This window comes from Anolis carolinensis, chromosome 1 (genome assembly GCF_035594765.1).
Source record: "Anolis carolinensis isolate JA03-04 chromosome 1, rAnoCar3.1.pri, whole genome shotgun sequence".
In the NCBI taxonomy this organism is placed as follows: domain Eukaryota; kingdom Metazoa; phylum Chordata; class Lepidosauria; order Squamata; family Dactyloidae; genus Anolis; species Anolis carolinensis.
In genome coordinates, this window is record NC_085841.1 from 253,497,189 (window position 1) to 253,524,106 (window position 26,918).

General features: G+C 45.7%; 1 long non-coding RNA gene across 1 annotated transcript in view; it reads left to right on the top strand.

The window, feature by feature from the left end:
• The window catches only part of LOC103278713 (uncharacterized), a 110,606-nt gene that overhangs the window by 58,427 nt on the left and 25,261 nt on the right, over positions 1-26,918 (top strand). Inside the window, exon 3 of the long non-coding RNA XR_010001862.1 lies at positions 18,846-18,920. This is a non-coding gene — a long non-coding RNA (uncharacterized LOC103278713). The remainder of the gene's footprint in view (positions 1-18,845; positions 18,921-26,918) is intronic.

Below are 26,918 nucleotides of genomic sequence, written 5' to 3' on the forward strand. Positions count from 1 at the left end.
CTCTAGTGGTATGCTAAAATTATTGAATATACAAAAAGGACTAAAGTAAGTAAATAATAGTATATATCTGTGCTAGGCTTGAGCGATCCACGAAAAAATTGATTCTAAACTCGTTTCAAAAGTAGAGGGGGGTAGCGTTTCGTTTCTGAAGTCATTTCCGAATTTTGCCCCCCAAAAATTTGAAATTAACGAAAATTCGTTAGTTTCAAAAGTAATTCGTTAATGGCGGACGCGCATGCGCAGTGGCCCAAAACAGCCCAAGAAGGGGGGGGGGAGTTAGGGGACTCTCCTGCACTCATTTTTTCAGCTATACTGATCAAATTTGGTACAGTGGGAGAACACAATCCACCCTGCTTGTTCGCTAAATTGCAGAGCGTTTGCCCTTTCCTAAGATTTATTGCGCAATTTCATAGTTCATATAAAAAAACTTTATTTATCAATTGCAAAAATCTGTTCCTGCTTTTGAATTGTTATTTCCTGTTCAATAGGGGTTCCTTCACTGTGAAAGTCCTTCTTCTACTTGTGTAACATTGTTTCAGTGCCCGTAAATCTGTCAAAATGTTAGGACATTGGGGGCCATTGGCCAAGAGACACATTGTGCTGCCCACAATGCGCAATGACTTTCCCCAGGCATCCAGATTGGAGGCCATTATACCACAGTGGTCAAGCCCCTCCCCCTCCCCTCTGTAAGATTTGTGTGACGTTGGTTTGATTTATCGCCTGATGGCAAAATGGGGGCTTGGATCCCACTCCCCTGGGGAGCCGGCCACCGTGGGCTGGCTCCCACCCCCGCCCCTTTCCCCAAAGCAGCAGGGCGTGGGCTTAACTGCGGAAATAGACATATGGGGGCATGGATCCCACACCCCTGCCCCTTTCCCCAAAGCAGTAGGGCGGTGGCTTAGCTGCAGAGATACACATGAAGGTTTGGATCCATTAAAAGCACTGGCAGGGGGAGTGGGAAAAATTGCAGCAAAAAGAAAGAAAAAATCAACGTGGTGATCCGAACCGCAATGTCTATCTCAGCAGCAAAGACCCCACCCTGCGCTGGCCATAGCCGGCCGGCACGCATCCCGCAGACAGAGAGAGAGAAAACAAGAGGACCCCACGCCAAAGGAAGGATCTGGGAAAAATTGCCCAAATATGTACGGAAGGACAGCTGCGAGAGAAGAGAGATGCGATGCATCATGGGAAACTCGACCACGTAGGCCGAGAGGCAGCAAAAAGAAAAGAAAGAAAAAATCCGCAGGCAGCAAAGATCACACCCTGCGCCGGCCACAGTTGACTGGAACGCATCCCTGAGAGAGAGAGAGAGAGAAAAAAAAACCAGAGGACCCCGCCCCAAAGGAAGGATCTGGGGAAAATTGCCCAAACGTGTACGGAAGGACAGCTGCGAGAGAAGAGAGATGCGATGCATCGTGGGAAACTCGACCACGTAGGCCGAGAGGCAGCAAAAAGAAAAGAAAGAAAAAATCCGCAGGCAGCAAAGACCACACCCTGCGCCGGCCACAGTTGGCCGGAACGCATCCCTGAGAGAGAGAAAGAGAGAGAGAGAGAGAGAGAGAGAAAACCAGAGGACCCCGCCCCAAAGGAAGGATCTGGGGAAAATTGCCCAAATATGTACGGAAGGACAGCTGCGAGAGAAGAGAGATGCGATGCATCGTGGGAAACTCGACCACATAGGCCGAGAGGCAGCAAAAAGAAAAGAAAGAAAAAATCCGCAGGCAGAAAAGACCACACCCTGCGCCGGCCACAGTTGGCCGGAACGCATCCCTGAGAGAGAGAGAGAGAAAAAAAACCAGAGGACCCTGCCCCAAAGGAAGGATCTGGGGAAAATTGCCCAAACGTGTACTGAAGGACAGCTGCGAGAGAAGAGAGATGCAATGCATCGTGGGAAACTCGACCACGTAGGCCGAGAGGCAGCAAAAAGAAAAGAAAGAAAAAATCCGCAGGCAGCAAAGACCACACCCTGCGCCGGCCACAGTTGGCCGGAACGCATCCCTGAGAGAGAGAGAGAAAAAAAAACCAGAGGACCCCGCCCCAAAGGAAGGATCTGGGGAAAATTGCCCAAACGTGTACGGAAGGACAGCTGCGAGAGAAGAGAGATGCAATGCATCGTGGGAAACTCGACCACGTTGGCCAAGAGGCAGCAAGAAGCAGAAAGAAAAAATCAACGTGGGGATCCGAACCCCAATGTCTATCTCAGCAGCAAAGACCCCACCCTGCGCCGACCACAGTTGGCCGGCACGCATCCCTGAGAGACCGGCCCGGCCCACCCACAAAGTTTTCTGCTTTTGCGACCTTAGCCTCTACCCACGCCACCACCCCACCACCCAAGGGGAAGGGGGTGTCGCCTTTTGGGCAGCTAGTGAAAAGGGGTCCCAAGTCCCCCTGACCAGGGGGGCCGGCCACCGTTGGCCGGCCCCACGCCACCACCCCACCACCCAAGGGGAAGGGCGTGTTTTCTTAACGTCTGCTAGTGAAATGTGGGCCCAAGCCCCACTGACCAGGGGGCCGGCCACCGTTGGCTGGCCCCATGCCACCACCCCACCACCCAAGGGGAAGGGCGTGTTTTCTTAATGTCTGCTAGTGAAATGTGGGCCCAAGCCCCACTGCCCAGGGGGGCCGGCCACCGTTGGCTGGCCCCACGCCACCACCCCACCACCCAAGGGGAAGGGCGTGTTTTCTTAACGTCTGCTAGTGAAAAGGGGTCCCAAGCCCCACTGCCCAGGGGGGCCGGCCAACGTTGGCCGGCCCCACGCCACAACCCCACCACCCATGAGATCTCACCCAGCACTGCCCATTTCTGCCAAGAAGCAGGAATTTCCTTCTTGATTGTCTCTCTCATACCACGGTGTTTGTCGCATCACCCTGGCCGATCACAAACAAGATCCAAGCCTTCAGGTTGTCTGGGCACCACACTCGCATCAAACGATGAAAAACTTGTTGAGATCCCCCGGGTGGGCTCCATTCCACCATGTTTCCTAACCAGACTTCTGTGTCAACCAGACCAGAGCCCCAAAGTCTCTAGCCGCCACAAAGGCACACTCCCTGACAGCAAACCGTCTGCGGCCCTGGCCGCACCCCTACCGGATGGACACAAGCAAGCTGGCAGTCCGCAGGGTAGTCGTGGCCACCATCACATCAATAATGATTATAATAATAATAACAACAGTAAGATCTTTATTTTTATTCCCCGCCCCATCTTCTGAGCGGCTTCCATGGGGCATGCCCGTCAACAATACAATGGCAGCAAATAAACCAATATATATATAAAAGAAAATGTTGCATCAATAACACATAAAATAAAAAAGCTGTCACAGTCAGCATACAGCATTACCTGCTTAAAAAACAGTGGTGTAAAAACACGGCTCTGGGCCGAGGGCTGAATACTTCCACAGAGATGAGGTAGTTTGACAGTTAAAAATCAATAAAGTGCGAAATACTCTTGGCCTGGCAACCAATTCTTCAATAGGCAACGATCCACCCTACAGTCCTCGAAGGCTTTTTGGAAGAGGAAGGTTTTAAGGCTCTGATGTAAGATTCATGTTTCTATGGAGTTGAACTAGAGGGAAGACTTGTGTGTGTCTGGTGTTATTAAAGTTCTCTAGCAGATGAGCTGGAAAGAGGGAAATGACTTCTGTTGGTATACAGTTTCAGTAAAGTTGTGGATGTAAAATAATGAAAGATATTGTCTTTATGGAGTAGAAATGAAACCAAAGAACTTAAACATAGCACAAATATTGAGACAAAAGAAACCATGAAGACATAACTCATTGTTTTTAATAGCAATACAGAGTTTCTGAGTGGTTTGTTTCTCTACTTATGAGTCTGCGGAAGATTAGCATCACATACTTTCCCTCTGTGTCTTATCCTCTCAGACACACGCATAGAGAAAATAATTATAGCAGGCAATGGCTGGGATCCATTAAAAAAAGGTTTATCCCTGTCATTGTGGGATTTCAGTTATCCCATATTGTAAAAGCATTGGAAAGGGGTGGGAGATAAATAAAATGTTTCCGTTATCCTAAACGACAAGAGGCTTTGGGCAGGGTGTCCCACATATAACGATGGCAGTGTTAACAAAGTTGGCTTGTAAAGCACCTTTCATTTCATTCGTCAAAACACAGTCCTCATTTTCAATTAAAAAACGCTAAGAATTGTCCTGGACTGTATAATCAGCTTAAGTGTTGGAAAAGTGCACCTGGTACTCTTGCACTGCAGACATTTCTGCAAGTACCGTAATATTTTCTGATGTAAAGACATAAAATTATTTTATTAATTTCATTAAAATAAAATAAAATTAAAATTATTTTATTTTATTTTGTCCTCATGTTGTTTGGGCCGCTGCCCCAAGTAAGCCGCACTGAGTCCACGCAGGGAGATGTTGGCGGGAAATAGAATTTTTTTTAATCATTTTACATTGATCGTATTATAAACTCTCTGAGAGTCCTCCTCACTTCAAAGGGATTTCTTGATATTCCAGGACCGGGAGTTTGGCCTCGAGGAAGAGTATTCTCAGATCGGTCACTCGGCAAGCTGCTGCAAGGGGTCACACCATCGTCGGCCATGTTGAATACTCTCTTCAAAGCCTTGAACTGCTTGGAGGATAATTAATGGAATGTGCTGGGTTATTTGGGAATTCCAAGTCACCTAGTCTGTCCCACGAAAAGTGTTAGTTGACATGCTGGGAACAGAAAACGGATCAACCGCCATTTGCAAGATTGGGAATGGGTTGCGGCAGGGCCGCATAAGTTCAGCCTCTGGAATCATCTAGCTGTTTGTGTGGAACATTAAATGCGACATGCGTGGCTAGAGGACCTGTAGGCAGGATTTGAAATTAATGGAAGGCACATTTACAACCTATGGTATGAGATAACAGTCTGCTGGCTGAAAGAGAGTAGGGGCAGAGGAGCCTTCTCTCAAAGGTAAAAGAAGAAAGGACCAAAGCTGGGGTTGTAAGAGAAGGAAGCCTAAGGGAACCACACAGATTTGTAACTGTCAACAACATGGATTGGATGTGGAGGGTATGACAGACGTTTTATTTCTTCTTGCGACATATCACTGCAGGTGCGGACTGTGGCCTGGAAGTTAGTAGAGGTTTTGCAGAGCTATGTCCAAACTTGACAAAATAAGAGCAGAGACTTCACGCAAACATTGGAGGACAGCATACTCGCATTGTCATCGCAATGCCATACCCCATAGCAACCTGTGGATGTGAGAGCTTGACCGTAAGGAAGGCTGAGCGTGGGAAGAATGGCACTTTTGAACTTAATTGCTTTTGGAAAAACAGGACAGTGCCTGGGAGTGTAAGAAGATCCAACTGGTCCATCCTCCATGTTATAATGCCCGGCCGCTTCAAGGAGGTAGTGAAATTACAGGCAAAGCATCAGGATGGCATGGACTTGAAGGAAATGTCGCCGTTGATGTCCGACAGGGAAGTCTTTTGTGAATCCGTCTGAGAGTTCTCCATAGCTTGGAGAAGACTACAAGTCTGAGCTCAGAGTGAAAGACTTACTGCGGTGTGATTCCACCCTCTTCTATCGTCCCGCCAAAAAGCCAGCAAAAAGCACTTCCGAAGCCAGAGAACCTGCGCCCACAGGTCACTAGCAGCCGCAAAGGCACACGCCCTGACGGGCAAACGGCACCGTCCGCGTGCGCGGCCAGAGGGCGCGGGGACCATCAGGCGGCCGTCCCGCGGCCACAGCGTCGACCACACCCGCTCAAGGCGATGGGACAGTGAAAGAAGACAATTTTGAGAAGTGGCCAAGGCCGAGGTGTCCCACTTTCTGCGGTGTGATTCCACCCTCTTCTATCGTCCCGCCAAAAAGCCAGCAAAAAGCACTTCCGAAGCCAGAGAACCTGCGCCCACAGGTCACTAGCAGCCGCAAAGGCACACGCCATGACGGGCAAACGGCACCGTCCGCGTGCGCGTACAGAGGGCGAGGGGACCATAAGGCGGCCGTCCCGCGGCCACAGCGTCGACCACAGCCTCTCAAGGCGATGGGACAGTGGAAGAAGACAATTTTGAGAAGTGGTGGCCAAGGCCGAGGTGTCCCGCTTTCTGCGGTGTGATTCCGCCCTCTTCTATCGTCCCGCCAACAAACCAGGAAAAAGCACTTTCGCAGCCAGAGGACCTGCGCTCACAGGTCACTAGCAGCCGCAAAGGCACACGCCCTGACGGCCAAACGGCCCCATCCGAGAGCGCGGCCAGAGTGGAAGACAATTTAGAGAAGTGGTGACCAAGGGCGAGGTGTACTACTTACTGCGGCAAGACACATCTGTGTCTAGCAGCCACAAAGGTTCTGATGGACCGTTATCTCTGTAAAGTGAGACTCTGCCGTATTCCTTCACCAAATATGTCTTACCGAAGGATCCACATCGATTATAACAATGTTCTTTCTGTACAGGAACTGCGAGGATCTGGAGAAGACCTTACAGTCATGGCTCATTCCCGAAATATTTTTTGCCAAAAAAAGGGTAGAGATTTGAATTTAATCCGTTCTGAACCCAAAGCGGATGCATTTCCTACCTTGGCTTTTATGGACTAAGTTCCCCCAGAATATCCTTCTTCCCATCCAGAATCATTATTACGGGAGACAAAACCTATAGGAACCTCAGGGAACGGCCCCTAGAGATTGATTTACCCAAAAACGAAAGTGGGCAACGGTGTGTGATGATAAAGATGAGAACAGAAGGGATGAGAGGAAGGAAAGCATAGTAGGATAGAGGAGAGAGTTGTTGGACATAGGCCAAAGGGGCAACCCCCCCAACAGAAATAGCCAAAGTTAATCAGAAGCAGAGCAGCTTAAAGGAGGAGAACTGTTGTTCTAGGAGGCGTCGGTGTCAAAATCCAAATCGGGGAAATTCAACACGGGAAGGTTGGCCTTCAGGAAGACCAGTTTCTCAACTGTTTGAGGGTCCAGCAAGCTGCGGTGGGGCGTGACTACATCTCCCGCTAGGCTGAAGACCCTTTCGCTCTGCACGCTGGTGGGCGGACAGCTGAGAAACTGGCGGGCTACGTGCGACAGATCCGGCCACATGTGATCACGTGAAGCCCAATAGGCCAATGGATCACAAGAAATTATCTCAGGAGGCTCCTCAAAGTACCTGTTGACCGAGCATTCGGCCGAGTCTACCTTTTGCGCAGAAGCCAGCAAAGAGGAATCTTCCGAGCGGGCTAGTATGGCCACCGTCTCTGCAAAGAAAGCGTTTCCTGGTTGCGGCTGGAGATCCGTAACCCTACGGCAACCCCCTGCCGGCTCCCCGGGACTATCACTCTCGCCACTAGCGCTAGTGCTGGGGGTGGCAGGCATTTCCGGTAGAGGGGCCACTGTGCCCGTTTCCCCCACCCTGGCAGCAAAGACCTCCCTCACAAGGTTAACTAGTTGGGCCTTCCATACGGTAAAGTCTTTTGGGCAGACGTTGTACTTTAGCCGTGGATCACACAAGGCCGCCAGCATATGGACCTTGCTGGAAAGAAGTGGCTCTAGGCGTTTCCGTACAGCAAAGGACAACCTCCTCACCACCTCCTGGACCGGCGGTGTCAGCGGTCCAGCCAGGGAGTCCAATGTTCGACCGGCCCCAAGCATTTCTAGGTGCCTCCTTAGCCCCAAGACCATGGGCACTGCCTGGCTAAGAAGGGCTTTTGATTCCGAAAGGGTCTCTGTGGCATGTTTGAATGGCTTTAGGACGTCTACCAGCTGGGAGATGGTGTCCCACTCTTGCTTAGTTGGAACAAGCTTGCTAACAGGCGCAACCAATGTAAGAGAGATGCCGTGTACCGCCTTCTGCTGCTCGACCATGCGTTCCAGCATCTTATAGGTTGAATTCCACCGGGTAGAGACGTCCTGGAGCAGCTTGTGCTGCGGGAGGCCTTCAAGGCTCTGCCTGTCTCTCAGCTGCCGGGCTGCCTTGATGCTCCTGTGGAAGTAGCCCGCGATCTTTCTACAGCGTTCGATCAGCAGGGCGATGTTTGCGGTGCTGGCCGGCTGCTCTTCCGGGCTCTTTAAACCTTCCTTGACGGTATTGTGAAGCAAGTGGGCCATGCAGGTGACATTCAAAAACCCTGCACTTTCAACCGCTTTGATCATATTTTTACCAGCGTCAGTCACCATGAAGCCCCTCCTCATTTCTTCCGGCCACTCCCCCATCATGTTTCCCAGATAGCTGCAGATGGTCTCTGCCTTGTGATCACGATCAACTACCTCCAAAGCGAGGAGTGCCCAACGATGGGATGTATCCATACTGCCTTCCTTCTCCCACCAATGTGCCGTGAGAGAGAGGTAGGAATGGCCTCCTCCCAAGCTTGACCAAATATCAGAGGTAAAATGGATGTGTCCTCCCATGGCGCTCCGCAACATCTGGATAATGTGTTCCTTGCAGCCCTCGTACAATCCGGGAATAACTTTTCTGGAAAAGGAGGGGAGTTTGTAGCCTCTGCTGATATTTGCCCCACAGTGTCTACAAACTGCCAAAGTGGCACGCTGAATGTGGACATTGAAATGGTCCCAAATATATGACCTTGGCCTCCCCATAGCCACTGTGCCGACGCCCAGGGAGATAGGAGTCGTGGGCACCCTTTCAGCAGCATGAGAAAGTCTATGATTTGATGGTACTACCTCCTCTACCTCCTCCTCACTGTCAGTAGCGGGTGGAGGGGTGGGGTTATCTAGATCCTCACTATCCACCACCTGTAGTTCCAGGACGGCAACACCTGCATGTTCCATTGATCGTCCACTTGTCTCAGCTCCAACCGACAACTGGCTCCGGGTGGAGGGCTGTGAACTTTCAGCAGTCGAACAGCCAGCTTCTTCATCAAGTCCACCCACTCCCATCATTCCGCGTTCCAGACGGATGGGACCCACCCTAACTTTTTTGGCCCCCCACAGTGTCCGGGCTGTTGCTTGACCACTAGCAGGACTTGCTCCACCAGACCCGCGTTCAGCTGAACGCTTCATGATAACGGGAGTGTTTTCAGCTTACAGAAGGGAGGAAGGTATTGTGTTACTGGGGGGAAAGATGTGTTGTTTCTTGATTGGCAATGTGTTCTGGGTCGAACTGCCGCAAACCCTTCTATTACTGTTGTTCTTATTGTTATACGTAAAAAAGGGGATACCTGTATTTTCCAGACCTTGATAGGGTTAATAGGAGAAAGATATTTGCAGCAAGCCCTACTTGAGCAGCTGAGAAGAAAGGAAAGAGGGGGAACCAAAAACAGGCTCCCTTTTTTCCCAAAGCAGGTGGTATTATACGGAGGATAATGGGATGCGCAACCCTTTTGCCAGACTTTGCTAGCGATTCACTGCTGCCTGGCACTGACTGCAAGCCCTATAGAGCAGCAGGAACCAAAAACAGGCTCCCTTTTTTCCCAAAGCAGGTGGTATTATACGGAGGATAATGGGATGCGCAACCCTTTTGCCAGACTTTGCTAGCGATTCACTGCTGCCTGGCACTGACTGCAAGCCCTATAGAGCAGCAGGAACCAAAAACAGGCTCCCTTTTTTCCCAAAGCAGGTGGTATTATACGGAGGATAATGGGATGCGCAACCCTTTTGCCAGACTTTGCTAGCGATTCACTGCTGCCTGGCACTGACTGCAAGCCCTATAGAGCAGCAGGAACCAAAAACAGGCTCCCTTTTTTCCCAAAGCAGGTGGTATTATACGGAGGATAATGGGATCCGCAACACTTTTGCCAGACTTTGCTACTAGCGTTGAAAAAAAGAAAAGTTTCCTAATCAAAACGAAAGCCCACCCCTCCCGCACCAGCAGGCAATATGGCGCAGCAGAAAAATTGCAGGGCTGGTGGGCAAATGGCAAACGCCAAGCTTGTGGGGGAAAAAGGCCACAGGCCCTTTGGAAAAACACCCTGCAGAAACACCCAACAGTTTCCCACCCCACCTCACCCACCCACCCTTTTCTCCCGGTCTTCTAATCTGTAGCTCAGCCAAGGAAGCTGTGACGCAGCAATCTTGCCTGCCTGCCTGGAATCTCACTCCTAACTAGCGTTGAAAAAAAGAAAAGTTTCCTAATCAAAATGAAAGCCCACCCCGCCCGCACCAGCAGGCAATATGGCGCAGCAGAAAAATTGCAGGGCTGGTGGGCAAATGGCAAACGCCAAGCTTGTGGGGAAAAAAGGCCACAGGCCCTTTGGAAAAAAAAAATTCAGAAACACCCAACAGTTTCCCACCCCACCTCACCCACCCAACCTTTTCTCCCGGTCTTCTAATCTGTAGCTCAGCCAAGGGAGCTGTGACGCAGCAATCTTGCCTGCCTGCGGAATCTCACTCCCAACTCACCCTCTCTCTGCAGATCCCGAGCTGAAATGAGCCACAAGGCACCCGTGCACGCTCTTTTAATTCAGGTCGTACCAGCCCCTCCCCTGGGTTAAACGTGCTCTCTGATTGGCCACAAGGTGGAAACAACACACTAGGTTGCCCTAGTGCACTTAAACAAGTTTGGGTGATTTGCAAAACCTTGTTTTCCCAACGGAAAAAAACGACGACATAAGAAAAAGGGCCTTTCGCGGTTCGAAACCGCGATATCCAGACGAGTGGACAATCTAGGTCGTATATTGCTTCACAAGTTACAAAAGTAACGAATTAGTTACGACTAACGGGGAAATCGAATTATTTGAGCAAGCCTAATAGACACACTGTTAGACAAACATGAAAGGGGATTGCTATTGTTGCTTTTTGGGAGATAAATGTATTTATCCAAATTTTAAAAATCCCCCAAAAATAAGTAGATGTGTGAATCTTTCTGAAACTTCTGGAGATTGATGCCCTGGGTATCTCGTGTACTGTAGATAAAATTGAAGTAGATAGCTCCTATAGGTTTTTTTTAAAAAAAATGTTTGTAAAGAATTCAAAGTTTTCCCAAAACTAGAGGATGAGTGTAACATTCTGAAATTTGGTGAGCTAACAGTGGAAAATGTGTAGTACAGTTATAGCAAGTTTAATTACAATAGCTCTAAAAATGAGGGAGAAATGAGCCCCTGAAGTTTCCCCACTTGCTCAATTACTTAATTAAAAAGTAATAAAAATGTGTTACTTTGTTATAGTTACAAATTTTTTTAGGTTCATAATTTCAGAAACACTCTCAAAAATGATTCACCCCCCTCTCCAATTTCATAATGAGTATTGAAACATTTTTTCATTGATCGCACATCCCTATTATATACACATCTGCACAAAGTCCATGCATCTTAGGCAACCGAGCAACAAACCCTCCAATCTTCAAGTTAAGATTGCACATAACAGATTAAAGTTGCCAGTTGTATAATAAATCTACATATTAAACCTAAAATGTATTCTTTACCCCCAAATACATGCAGCTAGGAGTTGTGTGCACATGTGCCTGACATATTTTGCATGAGAAATTTATGTCTCTTCCATACCCTTAAGATGGAACACATGTGCTTTGGCATATGGTTTATATAAATGATATGAAATGCTCCAAAGAACTTTAAAAGAGGATTGGGAGGAAAGTTGCAGACAAATTACAGTTTCAAGATTGTTTGCTGATCACTTAATTACACCAGTAGTAAATGCTACTAGAAAATTAGGTTATTATCATACACTGAAGTCTTAAGGGGAAAAAAGTTTGAAAGGCCAAAGGGATAAGATTAAAATGATATTTCCATGCTAGCTGGATTTTAAATCTACCCTGCTTACTTCTTATACTCATGTTGCTTCTAGAAAAGAGAAAGGGAGTCATCATAGGCTATCACTCGTGGCAGAGCATGATTGCCTTCCAAGTGTAGGGTCTTGGTGGTGGATCCATAGGTGACTGTAGGGACCTATTCTGGATCCACATGGTCTTTCACAGTGAGGACATAGATTTCCAGATTGAAGGCTGTCCCAAAAAGGGTTGGCTTGATGTGTCTTCCTTTTGACACATTTCCCCCTTTCACCCTCCATTCATGCCTCTTTGAATTCCACAGCACTATTGGTAATAGCTGACCTCCAGTTGGAACGCTCGAGGGCCAAGGCTTCCCAGTTCTTGATGTCTACGCTACAGTTTTTATCATTAGCTTTCAGCCCATCTTTAAATCTCTCTTGCTGTCCACTAACATTCCATTTTCCATTTTTGAGTTGAGAGTTGACTATTTTGGAAGATGGTAATCAGGCATTCGGACAACATGACCCGTCTAGTGGAATTGATGATGGATGATCATTGCTTCAGTGCTGGTGGTCTTCCCTTATTCCAGAAAGCTGACATTTGTCCACCTGTCTTCCCAAGAGATTTGCAGGATTTTATGGAGGCAACACTGATGGAATCATTCCAGAAGTTGAGAGTGACGTTTGTAGACGGTCAACGTTTTGCAGGCATATAAATGAGTTGGGAGGAGAATAGATTTATTTTAAAAAGTGTCTTGGTATCCCTATGAATGTCCTCAAAAACTCTCTGCTTCATTTTAAAAATGATGCACTTGTAAAGTTTAGACAGTGTTGTGTTTTGGTGATGATGTTGACTTTTGTGGAGAGGTGGTGGCCAAGGTAGCGGAAATTGTCAACATTTTCTAACTTTACACTATTAAGCTGAATTTCTAGCATTACAAAGGGATTGGTTGGTGCCTGCTGGCAAAGCACTTTGGTTTTCTCAATGTTCAGTGAGAGACCAAGCTTTTTGTATGTTTCTGCAAGGTGTTTAAAGTGGCTTGTAGTTCCTCTGAATGAACACAGAGTACATTATCATCAGCATATTGGAGTTCTATAATAAATGTTGTGACCTTGGTTTTGGCTTCCAGCCTGCTGAGGTTAAATAGTTTGCCATCTGTCTGATAGGTGATTTCCACTCCGGTGGGAAGCTTCCCATCAACAAGATGCAGAATCATAGCTATGAAAATGGAGAATAAGATTGGGGTAATAACACATCCCTGTTTGACACCTGATTCCACCTTAAATGAATCACTTTGGGAGCTATTGCTGTCCAAGACTGTTGGCCACTGCATACATTTTGTGGCCATCCACAGCCTGATCCATCCCCAGGTTGATTCAAATGGGTAGTGTCGAAGGGGCCTAGGAAAAAGGTGGGCTATAAATAAATTGAACAAGAACAACATTTTTTTCCTTTCAGGACAGATGAAAAATAGGTTCTCTCTCATCAAATTTCTCACTATGTTCCTACACTAGCTAGGGTTACTGAATGTATTATACAGGTGGAATATCCCTTGTCTGAAATGCTTGGGATCAAAAGAATTTAGAATTTCAGATTTCTTCCCCAGATTTTGGAACACCGTTATTTTCATATGCATACATCATATATCTTGGATATCAAGAAGAAACATAGCCTGAAGTTAATTTATACAATATTTTAAATACTTTTTTGAGTGAAACAAATTTTGTACACATTGGACCATCAGAAAGCAAAGGTGTCACTACATCTCAGCCACCCACGTTGACTATTTTGGAGTATTTCAGATGTTGACATTCCAGATAAGGGCTGCTCAATGTGCATTACTGTTTGAATAATCAGCACCCAAAGGCATTGAAACTAGTAAAATAAAATTAGTAGCTTCACTGAGGAACTATAATGTTTCATTGCTGCAACTCAAGGGATTTGTGAGGCATAGCTCTGAACTGTTATGCAGAGCTATGCAACTGTTATGGAGGGAAATGCTATAAGCAAAGAAACCAATGGCAACTGTTGTTTTCACAGGAGCAAAAATAAAAGATGTGCTGTTTGTGACATTAACATATTAAGACTGAAAACTAGGAGAGTATCTGCTACCCATCACAACCTTTGAGTGCTCTCTCTGGTTAAAAGATTGTGCCTGAATAAAAGAAAGATGGAGCCTAAACTGCATAATGGGTACCATGTTTAGAGATGTCCCTAAGATTTATATTGTTTGGCTTATATTTTGGGCTCCTTTGAACACTTACCTCAAATGTGATGGGAACAATGTGCGTCCAAATTCTTCTCTGGCTTGAATTTTAATTTCCTCTCAGACAATCAGCGCCAAGACCCTCACCCTCTGTTCCAGTCTTCAAAGCATTCCTGCTTAGAGCATAGTTCTCTACCCGGCAAGTGTAAATTCTCAATGCTAAGTTAAAATCATGTACCCTTGATGAAGCTGAATGTATGAGGAATCCTCATTTTTCTGCTTGTTGGGCATGCCACAAGGATCAGCTTGCTTTCTTAAGTCACCTATTTGACATATAAGTATGTGACACTTTGGAGACTGAGACAACCCAGTTTGTAGATTAATCTATTTTCTCAGATGTATGGAATAAGTAGCTAAAAGCCGACCTTTACAGGAAGACTGTGTGTGAGAGTAACCAGAGAAATGCAAAACTTGTGAATATGGTGGTGCAATGACAAGTTCAGTTTTAACTACAGCCATTGTGGGGAAAAGGTAAGGGAAAATATGGTGCCTAAAACCAGAGGCGGTTCACTGGCGAGGCTACTTAAGCAGCTGCTGGTGGCGCAATCATTCCGGGGGCGCAGTGAGGCCCCCGGAAAGATGGCGTCACCCCCTGTCTCCTTCTTCAGGCCTTACGGGCCTTCTTCGGGCCTCTCACCCCACTGGAAGGGCTGACGCGGGCTCCAGAAGGCCCGCCCGGCCCATCAGAAGGGCCAATGCGAGCTCCGGAGTGCTCGACACGGGCTCCAGAAGGCCCAGCGCAGGCTCCAGAAGCCCACGTTGGCCCTTCCAGTGGGCCGGGCGGGCCTTCTGGAAGCCGTTGTTGGAAGCAAGGCAAGTGGGGTTTATTTGTCTGTGGAATAATGTCCAGAGTGGGAGAAAGAGCTCTTGTCTGTTGGGAGGCAGGTGTGGATATTGTAATTAATCACCTTGATTAGCATGTAATGGCCCTGTGGCTTCAAGGCCTGGCTTCCTCTTGCCTGGGAGAATCTTTTTTTGGGAGGTGTTAGCTGTCCCTGATTGCTTCCTGTCTGGATTTCCCCTAAGTGTTGTTCTTTATTTAGGCTTTTCCTTAATCCCTCCTTATTATCCAACATTTTCGCTTATCCAACGCTTTTATTTTTGGTTTTGGGGGGGGGCGCCAAAATTTCTGTTTTCCTATACTTGAAAATTACCTTGGACCTGCTCTGCCTAAAACCAGTGTGGTGTATGAATGGTGGAGATAGTTATTGGGATGTAGCATGATGCTGACTGGGAACCAGAAAGGAGATGGTATACACTGGCCAAAGGGGCCCTCATGAGATGGCGGTGTTAGCTTGTGTTTTAACGCATGTGACATGCCAGGACACCATTAATTTGGAATATTCAGGTCCCAATAAACTCATTTACTTGCAGCTATAGAATCTGGCTATACACATATGTCTATCATATAGAGCTAAGAAAATTTATACCATGTTAACTGGATTATGTAAAACAATTTTTGTTCCCGGGTTATAAAAGTAATTTCCTGATTGTTTCTATCATAAATACATGGAAAAATTGATTAAACTGTAAAAAAACTTGTTGCACATTTTGCTATATTTTTTGGCTATAATTTTTCAATTAATATCTCATTGAGTCTCAAATAATTCAACATAGTTTGTAGCAGCCACAAAAATGAAGTTTCTGGAGTAGAACAACTACTTTCACAGAATTTAACAGGAATAACACTTTCAAACCAGGAACAGAATTCTTTTTTCAAATGTTGTTAAACCTTCCTTGGAAATGTAGAATGCTGAAGGTGTGAAAATTCTTTTCTAGAGATCCTTATTTCCCCACTTAGTACTCTCGATTAGTTGGGATGATGATGATAATTTATTTATTATATATAATAATAATATAAAATCTTTATTCTTATATCCCGCCTCCATCTCCCCAAAGGGACTCAGGGCGGCTAACATGAGGACAAGCCCAATCCAACAAAAAATAAAACAAACATAGATTAAAACATATCTCAATAAAATTAACAACATTACAACAAGACAATAACATAAACACAGCATCATCAATAGCTAATAGTCTTATTATCCACCTCTCCTTATGGCTAGATGACATTATCTGCCACTTACCTAAGTTTCCCTCTTCCTCTTATCTGCAATCTTCACAGTAGTTTGTGGAAGATGGAATGAAGTTCCCCAGCAACAATACCTTGTCATAATATTGCATATTTGGGATGGAGCAAACACAAATATGCCTTATGTAGGTATATAGCTTCCTGAAATTTTGGATTGTTCTTAGGAATGTGGCTGTGGGGATCTTCATGATGGACACTTCCCCATGGTTCAACATGTAACCCTACTTCATAATACCCATTCAATTCCAAGGGTTTTGTGATGGAGAGGGAGTTTTCAGTGTTGGAAATGCATACTGTAAAGTGAACAGAGTTCACTTTTTTTTTTAAATGCACACATTCTTAAGATACTTATTTTACCATCTGATTTTGCCTTCAGAGCACAAATATGCCTTTGACAAAGAGAAATATTGTAGAGCAACCTGGCATAAAACCAAAGAGCACTGACACAGGAAAAAAGTAATACTTTGACAAGACCATGAAGGCCAGGCAGGTTATTAAATGGAGCTGGCTTTTTTGGATCTTAGTTCATTCATTCAACCCATATTGTACATTAAAATGGAGAAGCACAAAATAAACTCTTTCTGTTGGTGCCATATGTATAGATCAATCTTCCTAATGTTCCCAAGGAATATCAAGTAATCCAAGAATTTACAAGAAAATAACCAGAAGAAAACTTAAGAAGACTCCTTGCTCCATCCTAATTTAATTAGCCCCTGGTTATTTTTTCAGAAAATAAACCCCCCACCAAATCTGCATTTATTTAAGGTAAGCCTGATGTTCTGTTCATAAGCTTGCCACTGACAGGCTTTCTATGCCCCTTGAGTCCACACAAACACTCCCTTTTATTTGATCCCCTAGCTTGCCCAACTTAATGTCTTGTTTTCCTGTAATGCTTCTCATTGGTCTGATGCCCCCTCACTTCCAAGGTAACTCTATCTGGTGCTATTTTTTTAACCGGCCAAATCTTTTATGGATGGCTTAATTATTTTCATTTCTCAAAAGAAAATTCAATATGATCTTTGATATGTGGGAGAAAATAAAATGAATTGTCTGGAAAGATGCATTTGAAGTAGAGAGGGAAGAACAGAGAATGTGAATTTATGTAAGATCTCATGTTGCTGTCAGGCATTTTTTTGCCATAGAATTTGTGTATGAGATTAAATGAAATCCTTAAAACAGCTTTGATAGCTTCATACTTAGGCTGAGGGGAAGCAGATGCATTCTGCCCACAATAAATAGCTTTTTACGTGCTCCCTTGCAGCTAGAGAGGGAGAAAACGAAAGTCTCTCTGAAACAGTTCGATGGACTTACTGTACAGCATTAAGCAATTCTCGCTTCTTTCTTTGCCTGCTTGCCTTAGCATTCTTTTATTCAATTTATCTGTTCTACAGCTTAACTAATATATACCAGATGTTTTATGTTTTTTTTAAGTGGCACCATTCTTGAGGTATTAAAACTAGCAACATTTTGATCTAAATGTTTATTTTGAAAGATTTGTCTCTTCAAAGCAAAATAAAAACAGAGTTGTGCATTTATAGTGAGGAGGAAGGTCCCTTGAGAGGACTAAGACCTTGGGTTGGAACCAAAGCAGGTAATAGGACATTAATGCAACAACGTTTCTCCAACCCACTGTTTCCCATTCCAGTCCTCTGCAGATCTTGGGACAGATGATGGTCCTTGATCCTAGACTGCAACTCCCAACCTTCCTCACCATTGGCTATGCAGACTAGGGCGGACCAAACTAGGCATGGGGCACTAGAATAGAGAGAAGCAAGGTGGGGAGAGGGAGCAAATATTTTTCAGCTGCTTTGTTTCTAAGCCTATGTTCATTTGTCCTTATTTATTTATTTATTTATTTACAGTATTTATATTCTGCCCTTCTCATCCCAAAGGGGACTCAGGGCGGATCACATTATACACACATAGGGCAAACATTCAATGCCCATAAACACATCAAACAGAGACCGAGACAGACAGACGCAGAGGCAATTTAACCTTCTCCTGAGGGGATGTTCGATTCTGGCCACAGGGGGGAGCAGCTGCTTCATCATCCACTCTGATGGCACTTCCTCATTCCAAGTCGTAAATTAGTTAAACTTGCCTCCCAATTTTATAAGTGGTACCTTATTTCCTACTTGATAGATGCAACTATCTTTCGTGTTGCTAGGTCAGCAACGAGCAGGGGCTATTTTTTATTTTTTATTGATGGGTGCTCACCCCGCCACGGACTGGCCTCGAACTCATGACCTCATGGTCAGAGTGATTTATTGCAGCTGCTCAACAGCCTGCGCCACAGCCCGGCCCTTCTCCTTCAGGATCTCAAGAGGTTGTACATCAGTAGTTCTCAACTTGGGGTCCCCAAATGTTTTTGGCCTACAAGTCCCAGAAATCCCAGCCAGTTTACCAGCTGTTAGGATTTTAGGAAGTTGAAGGCCAAAAACATATGAGAACCACTGGTGTACATGATTCTTCCCCATAACAAAACAGGAGACGACTTAGTTTCCTGTTTTTAATACTGTATCCTGCTTGTTGATTTTAATGATTGTTTTTTTATTGATGTTGATGTTTTTTACTGGGATAATTGTTTTATTGCTTTGTTACTGTTATTTGTTTGTTTTATCGGGCCAGGCCCCATGTAAGCCGCCCCGAGTCCCTTCGGGGAGATGGGGCGGGGTATAAAAATAAAGTTATTATTATTATTATTATTATTATTATTATTATTATTATTATTATTATTATTATTTTTATTAGGCTGAAAAAGACTGACTGGCTATGCTCAGGCAATAAATAGAATTTGAATCTGCTTTTCTATTGTTAGTCTGATATTCCATTCAAAGCCATTCCTAAAACAATACTTCCTCCTCCTAGGTGTGCTGTGCCAGCAGAATGAGGAGTCTAACTGTGGTCTAGTCCCAGCACTAAGTGTAGAAAGGGAAGGCTGCTGTAAGTACTACACCATGGTACATTTATACGACAATGCTCCCAAGTCCATAGAAATGAATATGATTAAACCTATTTTTATTCTTTTGATGTGATTATTTTCTAGACTTCTCATGATAAAAACAACAAAGCCAATATACTGTTTCAGGTCATTACTAGCAAATATGAAATGGAAGAAAATGAAGAGCATTTTTTATAAGACGGGAGGAAAAGAAATCTGTTTTGTAAGAGCCAGACTTATGTAATGAAACCAAATGTATGGGCTGGAATTTTAAAAGAAATGCTTGCAAGAAGATAAAAGGACATGAAAGATAGTAAATGCTGAAATGATACACCACATAATGGTACACTGTCAAGAAAGAAAGATAACATGATAACTTACAGAGTCATCTTAAAGCCTATAGAGGTACTTGACCTATAGTTTGGAAGGAAACAATCTTTTTATTTCATCTGGCTCGTATTAAAAATAGGGAAAACACAAACCCATACTTTTTTCACTCTCACACATATGGTTTAAAATCCATGCAATTTTTAACTGTCTAAAATTCCTTTAAAGCAACCTAAGACAGAAAGAATTATGAAATCACTTTTCCATTTCGTTTAATGAAAAACTGCACCACCTCTGCTGGTCTATGGGCTATCAATTTTAAAACGAGCAGGGCTTCAATTGGTCCTGAGTGCAATCAATCATAAAGTGGCACTCAATATGTATTAACAAACTACGTTACTGTTGATAAAAACAGAGCCTTCTTAGAAAACTGTCTATATAAAAATGCACAGTTTCTCCTTTTATAGTTTCAGTTACCTTTCAGCTGTATTTTTCTAAATTGTATTTTAAGATGAACAAGCAAGTCTGGCAATTTATAGGATATCCTTTCTTCTCTTTTCTTCACCAAGAGTTTTTTGCTTAGATTTCCACCTCCCCCCCCCCCATAAACCCAGAACAAGACAACCTATCTAATGCAATCCAGTACAGGCAACCCCCAAGTTATGAACAAGATAGGGTCTGTAGGTTTTTTCTTAAGCTGAATTTGTTTGTGTGTTCCTGTTAAGAAGATTTCACCTCACTTTATGTCCCTGTGATAATTAGATTTTGAAATATTTGGCGTTGCTGTTATATACCCATGAAAAAGCTTTATAATGAGTCTAGTCGTTGCTCTATCAAATCTGGGGTGGGAAACTGTGCTCCTTCACATGTTGGTGGTCTGCAAAGCTCATCATCCCTTGCAGCATAGCTTTATTTTATTTTGTGTCGAAAGCATTGCATAATAATTGCAGCATAGCTAATTTTTGGGGACAGTAAGAACTACAGTCCTAAAACATCTGGATAGCTGCAATTGTCCGTTTCCTTAATCATAGAATCATAGAATGATAGAGTTGGAAGAGACCTCATGAGCCATCCAGTCCAATTCGCTGTCAAGAAGCAGGAAAATATCATTCAAAGCACCCTCGATAGATGGTCATCCAGTCTCTGCTTAAAAGCCTCTAAAGAAGGAGCTTCTGCCACACTCCGGGGCAGAGAGAGATTTCCACTGCCGAACAGCCCTCACAGTGAGGAAGTTCTTCCTAATGTTCAGGTGGAATCTCATTTCCAGTAGTTTGAATCCATTGTTCTGCGTACTAGTCTCCCCAGCAGCCAGGGACGGTTCAACCGTTAGGCGCCATCCTCTGGGGGGTGCAGTTGAGGCGCCTCTTGAGGTGCCTCAAAGTGCCCCTAATGAGCAGCTTCTTTTTTGTCTTTTTTTCTTTTTTTCCCCTCTCCGCTGGGAGGGGGCATGCCCTCCGGGGGCGCCTCACCTTCCCCCTCTTGCACCCCCGCCTCCTCCTCCCAGGCCCGTGGCCTGGCCGGCCCCTGTGGCCTCCCACCAGCCTCCAAGGCCTGGCGCCAGCCTCCAAGGCCTCCTGCCGGCCTCCGAGGCCACCCGCAGCCTGGCCTGCCTTTGCCTCCTCGAGGCCAGGTCTCCAGGCTGCCTGGCCATGTTCTAGAAGCTTTCTCTCCTGGTGGTTAACCCCACCTATGGCAGGCATCCTCAGAGGTTGTGAGGTCTGTTGGAATCGGGGTAAATGAGGTTACATATCTGGACCTGAATATACTGTATAATACTTCTATTATTATTATTAATTATTATTATTATTATTATTATTATTATTATTATTATTATTATTATTATTATTATTATGATGTCCAGGGTAGGAGAAAGGAAGAACTCTTGTCTGCTAGAGACAGGTGTGGATTTTGTCATTGGCCACCTTGATTAGCATGTAATGGCCTTGCAGCTTCAAAGCCTGGTTGCTTCCTCCCTGGGGGCATCCTTGGTTGGGAGTTAGCTGGCCCTGATTATTTCCTGTCTGGATTTCCCCTGTTTTCAGACTGTTGTTCTTTGTTTACTGTCCTGATTTTAGAGTTTTTTCGGTGGTCTTTTAATTCCCATGGATTCCTATGGACCCTCAGAGCTCTTCCATACAGCCATATAACCCAGAATATCAAAGTAGAATAACCCACAATATCTGCTTTGAACTGGGTTATCTGAGTCCACACTGCCCTATATCCCAGTTCAATGTTTGGTGCTAAATTCGCAAATATAGTAATTCCTACATAACATTACCATGTATTGAACTGCTTTTTCTGTCAATTTGTTGTAAAACATGATATTTTGGTGCTTAATTTGTAAAATCATAATGTAATTTGATGTTTAATAGGCTTTTCCTTAATCTCTCCTTTTTATCCAACATTTTCGCTTATCCAACGCTTTTCTTTTTCAGTGATTGGTTTTTTTTGGGGGGGGGGGTGCCAAAATTCTGTTCGCTTACACTTGAAAATTACCTTGGGCCGGCCCTGCCAGCAGCAGAAAGAAGCTTGCTCCCTCCTTCCTATGACTTCCCCTCACATATTTTATATATGGCTATCATGTCTCCTCTCAACCTTCTCTTCTGCAGGCTAAACATGCCCAGTTCTTAAAGCTGCTCCTCATAGGGCTTGTTCTCCAGACTCTTGATCATTTTAGTCGCCCTCCTCTGGACATATTCCAGCATGTCAATATCTCCCTTCAGTCGTGGTGCCCAGAATTGGACACTTGCGTGATTCCAGGTGTGGTCAGACCAAGGCAGAATAGGGGGTAGCATGACTTCCCTGGATCTAGACACTATATACCTATTTAGGCAGGTCAAAATACCATTGGCTTTTTTTAGCTGCCGCATCACATTGTTGGCTTATGTTTAACTTAGCTAGCAGGAGTCCTCTCTCAACATTGGAATCTTAGAATCATAGAATCATAGAATCATAGAATAGTAGAGTTGGAAGAGACCACATGGGCCATCTAGTCCAACCCCCTGCTAAGAAGCAGGAAATCGCATTCAAAGCACCCCCGACAGATGGCCATCCAGCCTCTGCTTAAAAGCCTCCAAGGAAGGAGCCTCCACCACGGCCCCGGGGAGAGAGTTCCACTGTCGAACAGCTCTCACAGTGAGGAAGTTCTTCCTGATGTTCAAGTGGAATCTCCTTTCCTGTAGTTTGAAGCCATTGTTCCGTGTCCTAGTCTGCAGGGCAGCAGAAAACAAGCTTGCTCCCTCTTCCCTATGACTTCCCTTCACGTATTTGTACATGGCTATCATGTCTCCTCTCAGCCTTCTCTTCTGCAGGCTAAACATGCCCAGCTCTTTAAGCCGCTCCTCATAGGGTGTCACGACCCAGGTTGCAAAGGCACCAATAACCAAACACAGAGGCCAGAATCTAACTAATATCTTTATTGAAGGAATATATAAGGTTAGTAAAAGCAAATGTAAAAGATAGTCCAGAAGCAGACCTTTCAGGAAAGGTCAAAATTAGTCCAAAGAAATAATGTCCAATATGAAATATTAAGGTCCAAAGTTGTAATCCAATAACCGAAACACTCACTTTGCCAAGCAAAGTGAGGGGAGATGACAAGGTCCTTTAGTCCATAAACTTGAGCAAGGCTAGGAAATAACTTGATACTTGAAACAAGGCTTAAAACGTGGAACAAGGTAACTAAGAACAAGAACAAGGTCCGTGGAATAACTTGGTAAAATCCGTGGAACAAGGCAAGGATTGGTCCTGGGAAACAAGGCAAAGTCCGTAGATAAACAAAGGCTGGGAAGCAAGGCGAAGGCTGGATAGCAAGGCAAGGCTTGAGCAGGAGCGAGGCTTGAATCGGAGCGCGCTGTCCAGACACAACTCGCTCCGTAGGCTGACGAATTGACTCCGCGAAGTTACTACGCGGGTAAAACCCCTAAATAGAGTCTAACTTTCCCGCCGAAGCAGTTCTCTGGGAATCAGAACCGAAAGCTAAAGTCTGAGACCAGATGTGAGACTCCCCAAAGATTCTCACGAGAAGCAGTCTTAATTGGCCACATTCTTAGCTGCAATCCTCGCACTCCTGCGCGAAGCTGATTCCAAACTTCTCTGTTGTTTACAAAACTCCCGGCGCAAGAACACGGGAGAAGTAGGCTCTGGGGTTGTTTGACATACTTCTGGGAGACAACTTTCTTGCAGGTGCAAGGTTCCCAGATCTGCCTGGGAAAGATCTGGCTGAGAGGAATCCAGTTCTGACTGGGAAGGTAAAAAACCCAAGTTTTCCTCCTCATCAGGAATTACAATGTCCTGAGCAGGACTACAAGGCCCATGAGTCATCACACTATCCCCCTCCTCAAGGCCCCTCCCAAACTGGGGCCCTCTCCCCGAGGCGCGAGGTCGCGGCTTGGCGGGATAGGTCTGATGAAAGCGGCGGGTTAGATCAGGAGCATGGACTGTGGAGGCGTCTTCCCAAGAGCGTTCCTCAGGGCCAAAACCCACCCAGTCAATGAGATATTGTAGGCGGCGGCGATGAAAGCGAGAATCCAAAATGTCCTCAACCTCGAACTCCTCCTCCCCATTCATCAAAACAGGAGGGGGGGCCGGTTGGTCTGTATCAGGACGCACACCAGGAGCAGGGAACGGTGAAACACTGGGTGAATGCGCATTGAACGCGGAAGTTGGAGTTTGAAAGTCACGGGGTTTAATTGCGCCACCACTGGATAGGGGCCAATGAAACGGGCATCTAACTTCCGGCAAGGGCGGTGGGAGGGCAGAAAGCGAGTGGACAGAAAAACCCGTTCTCCTACCTTGATTTCAGGGCCCGGCTGGCGGTGTTTGTCAGCGTGGCGTTTATAGTCCTCCTTGGCTTGGTCCAGTTGCTGGAGCAAAAGTTGTTGCACCGCTGTGAGTTCCTGCAGCCAATCTTCTGCTGCGGGAACTTCTGAAGTTTCAATGACAGGGGGAAAGAAACGTGGATGGAAGCCGTAGTTTGCAAAGAACGGCGTTTCTTTTGTAGAAGCTTGAACTCCATTGTTGTAGGCAAACTCTGACAGTGGTAACAGAGAAGCCCAATTGTCCTGTTGGTAATTTACATAGCAGCGAAGATACTGCTCTAAAGTGGCATTGGTGCGCTCCGTTTGCCCATCTGTTTGGGGATGATGAGCTGAAGATAAGCGAGAGTCTATGCCCAATAGTTTTTGTAGTGCCTTCCAAAAACGAGAGGTGAATTGAGATCCACGGTCTGTGACTAAACTCTTGGGCAATCCATGTAGTCTGAAAACATGTTGAAGGAATAGATCCGCAGTCTCTTTGGCCGTGGGGAGGCCTTCGCAGGGAATGAAATGGGCTAACTTGGTGAAAAGGTCCACCACCACTAAGATCGTGGTGAATCCACAGGAAGGTGGTAGATCAGTGATGAAATCCGCAGAAATTATTTCCCATGGGCGAGATGGGGTAGGAAGGGGGTGTAAAAGCCCTGAGGGCTTCTCCCTTCTTACCTTGGAGCGCTGACATACTGGGCAGGTGTTGACATATTTTTCCACATCCTTGCGGATCTTGGGCCACCAAAAATCCCTTAGGATCAGATGCATGGTTTTAAATAGTCCGAAGTGTCCTGCTGGTTTGCAGTCATGACACAGACGAAGCGCTTTTTCCCTGCCCGGTCCGGGTGGGATATAAACATGATTTCTATAGCAAAGCAGCCCATCTTTAAGCGAAAAGGGAAAATGCAGACCTTGGCGAAGTTGGTCCTGCGCCCAGGCATCTGCTTGCTGACTAGCCCTGATTTCTTGAGCACAGATGGGTCCTGGAGTAGAGGAAGTTGAACCAATGGAAATGGATTTGGTGTTCCCCACTGTGAGCGTGGCAAAGTTCTCGGGTTGTAATAGTTGGGATTCAAAGGTCTCCTTACGTCCTGCAGCGTATTCCGGTTTACGTGACAGGGCGTCTGCTTGCTTGGTCTGGGCTGGGGTCACGTAATGAATCTGGAAGTTGAAACGTTCGAAGAATAAAGCCCAACGTTGCTGCCTCTGATTCAGTTTGCGGGCAGTTCTTAGATGTTCTAGATTACGATGATCAGTATGGACTTCAATGGGAAATTTGGCCCCTTCTAGCCAATGTCTCCAAGTTTCAAAGGCTGCCTTTATGGCCAGTAGTTCTTTTTCCCAAATGGTGTAATTCCTCTCTGGTGTGGTTAGTTGACGAGAGTAAAAGGCACAGGGATGGAGGTGATCTCCCACCGGTTGTAAGAGTACAGCCCCAATTGCCACATCAGAGGCGTCCGCTTGCACAACAAAAGGGGTTCCAGGATTTGGGTGCTGTAGAATTGGCTGGGAGGTGAATAGTTTCTTTAGTTGCTGGAACCCTTTCTCTGCTTGATCAGTCCAGCGGAAAGGCTGCTTTCCACGGATGCAGCTAGTGATGGGGTCGGACCAGCGGGCAAAATCTGGAATGAACTTGCGGTAATAGTTCGCGAACCCCAAGAAACGCTGCACCTCTTTCTTGTTAGTTGGCGCCCGCCATTCCAATACTGCTGAAACCTTGGCTGGATCCATGGAAAGCCCTAGAGGCGAGATGCGGTAACCAAGGAAATCTACCTCTTGTAGATCAAAGGCGCATTTTTCCAGCTTGGCATAAAGTCCATGATCCCGCAGTCGTTGTAACACCATTTTGACGTGGTTCTCATGTTCTGATTGTGATCTAGAAAACACCAAAAAATCGTCCAGGTAGATTATCAAGAACCTGTCTAGATAGTCCTGAAAAATGTCATTGACAAAATGCTGGAACGTTGCGGGAGCTCCGCATAAACCGAAATTCATAACTCGGGACTCGAATAATCCGAATTTGGTCTGGAAGGCGGTCTTCCACTCGTCCCCTTCCCTGATGCGAACTAAGTTGTAAGCCCCCCGAAGATCCAGCTTGGTGTAAACCTTGGCTCCTCGAAGCCGATCCAGTAGATCCGAGATTAAGGGCAGGGGATAGCTGTTCCGCTTGGTGATATTGTTCAATGCTCTGTAGTCCACCACCAAGCGTAGTTCCCCTGACTTCTTCTTCACAAACATCACTGGGGAGGCGGCTGGGGATTGAGAGGGTCTGATGAATCCCTTGCGAAGGTTTGTCTCTATGAATTCCCTGAGAGCTTCTTGCTCTGGTTCGGTCAGGGAGTAGAGATGCCCTCGCGGGATCGGGGCCCCCTCCACCAAGTCAATGGTACAGTCATAAGGTCTATGTGGGGGTAATTTTTCGGCTTCTTTCTCATTGAATACATCCCAATACTCGGAGTACTTCTTTGGCAAGGTGATGATGGGCTCGGTGTCTGTGGCATGGCAGACCTTGGCTACGAGGCAATGGTTTTGGCAATACGGTGAAGCAAACTGCAGTTCTCTGTTGGACCAGGAGATGTTAGGGTCGTGGAGAGTCAGCCATGGGATTCCCAAAATCACAGGGAAATGGGGAACCTCGGTAACAAAGAAGGAAATCTCTTCCATATGTTCCCTTATCCACATCCTGGTGGGTTCCGACCACTGACTTACGGGGCCCGTCTTGAGGGGGCGGCCGTCTATGGCTTGCACCACACGGGCATTCTTGAAATCATGATATTGTAATCCCAGAGAGTCGGCATACTCTCTATCAATGAAATTGTTGGTAGCTCCAGAGTCTATCATGGCGTGGATCATGACGGGTCCCCTTTT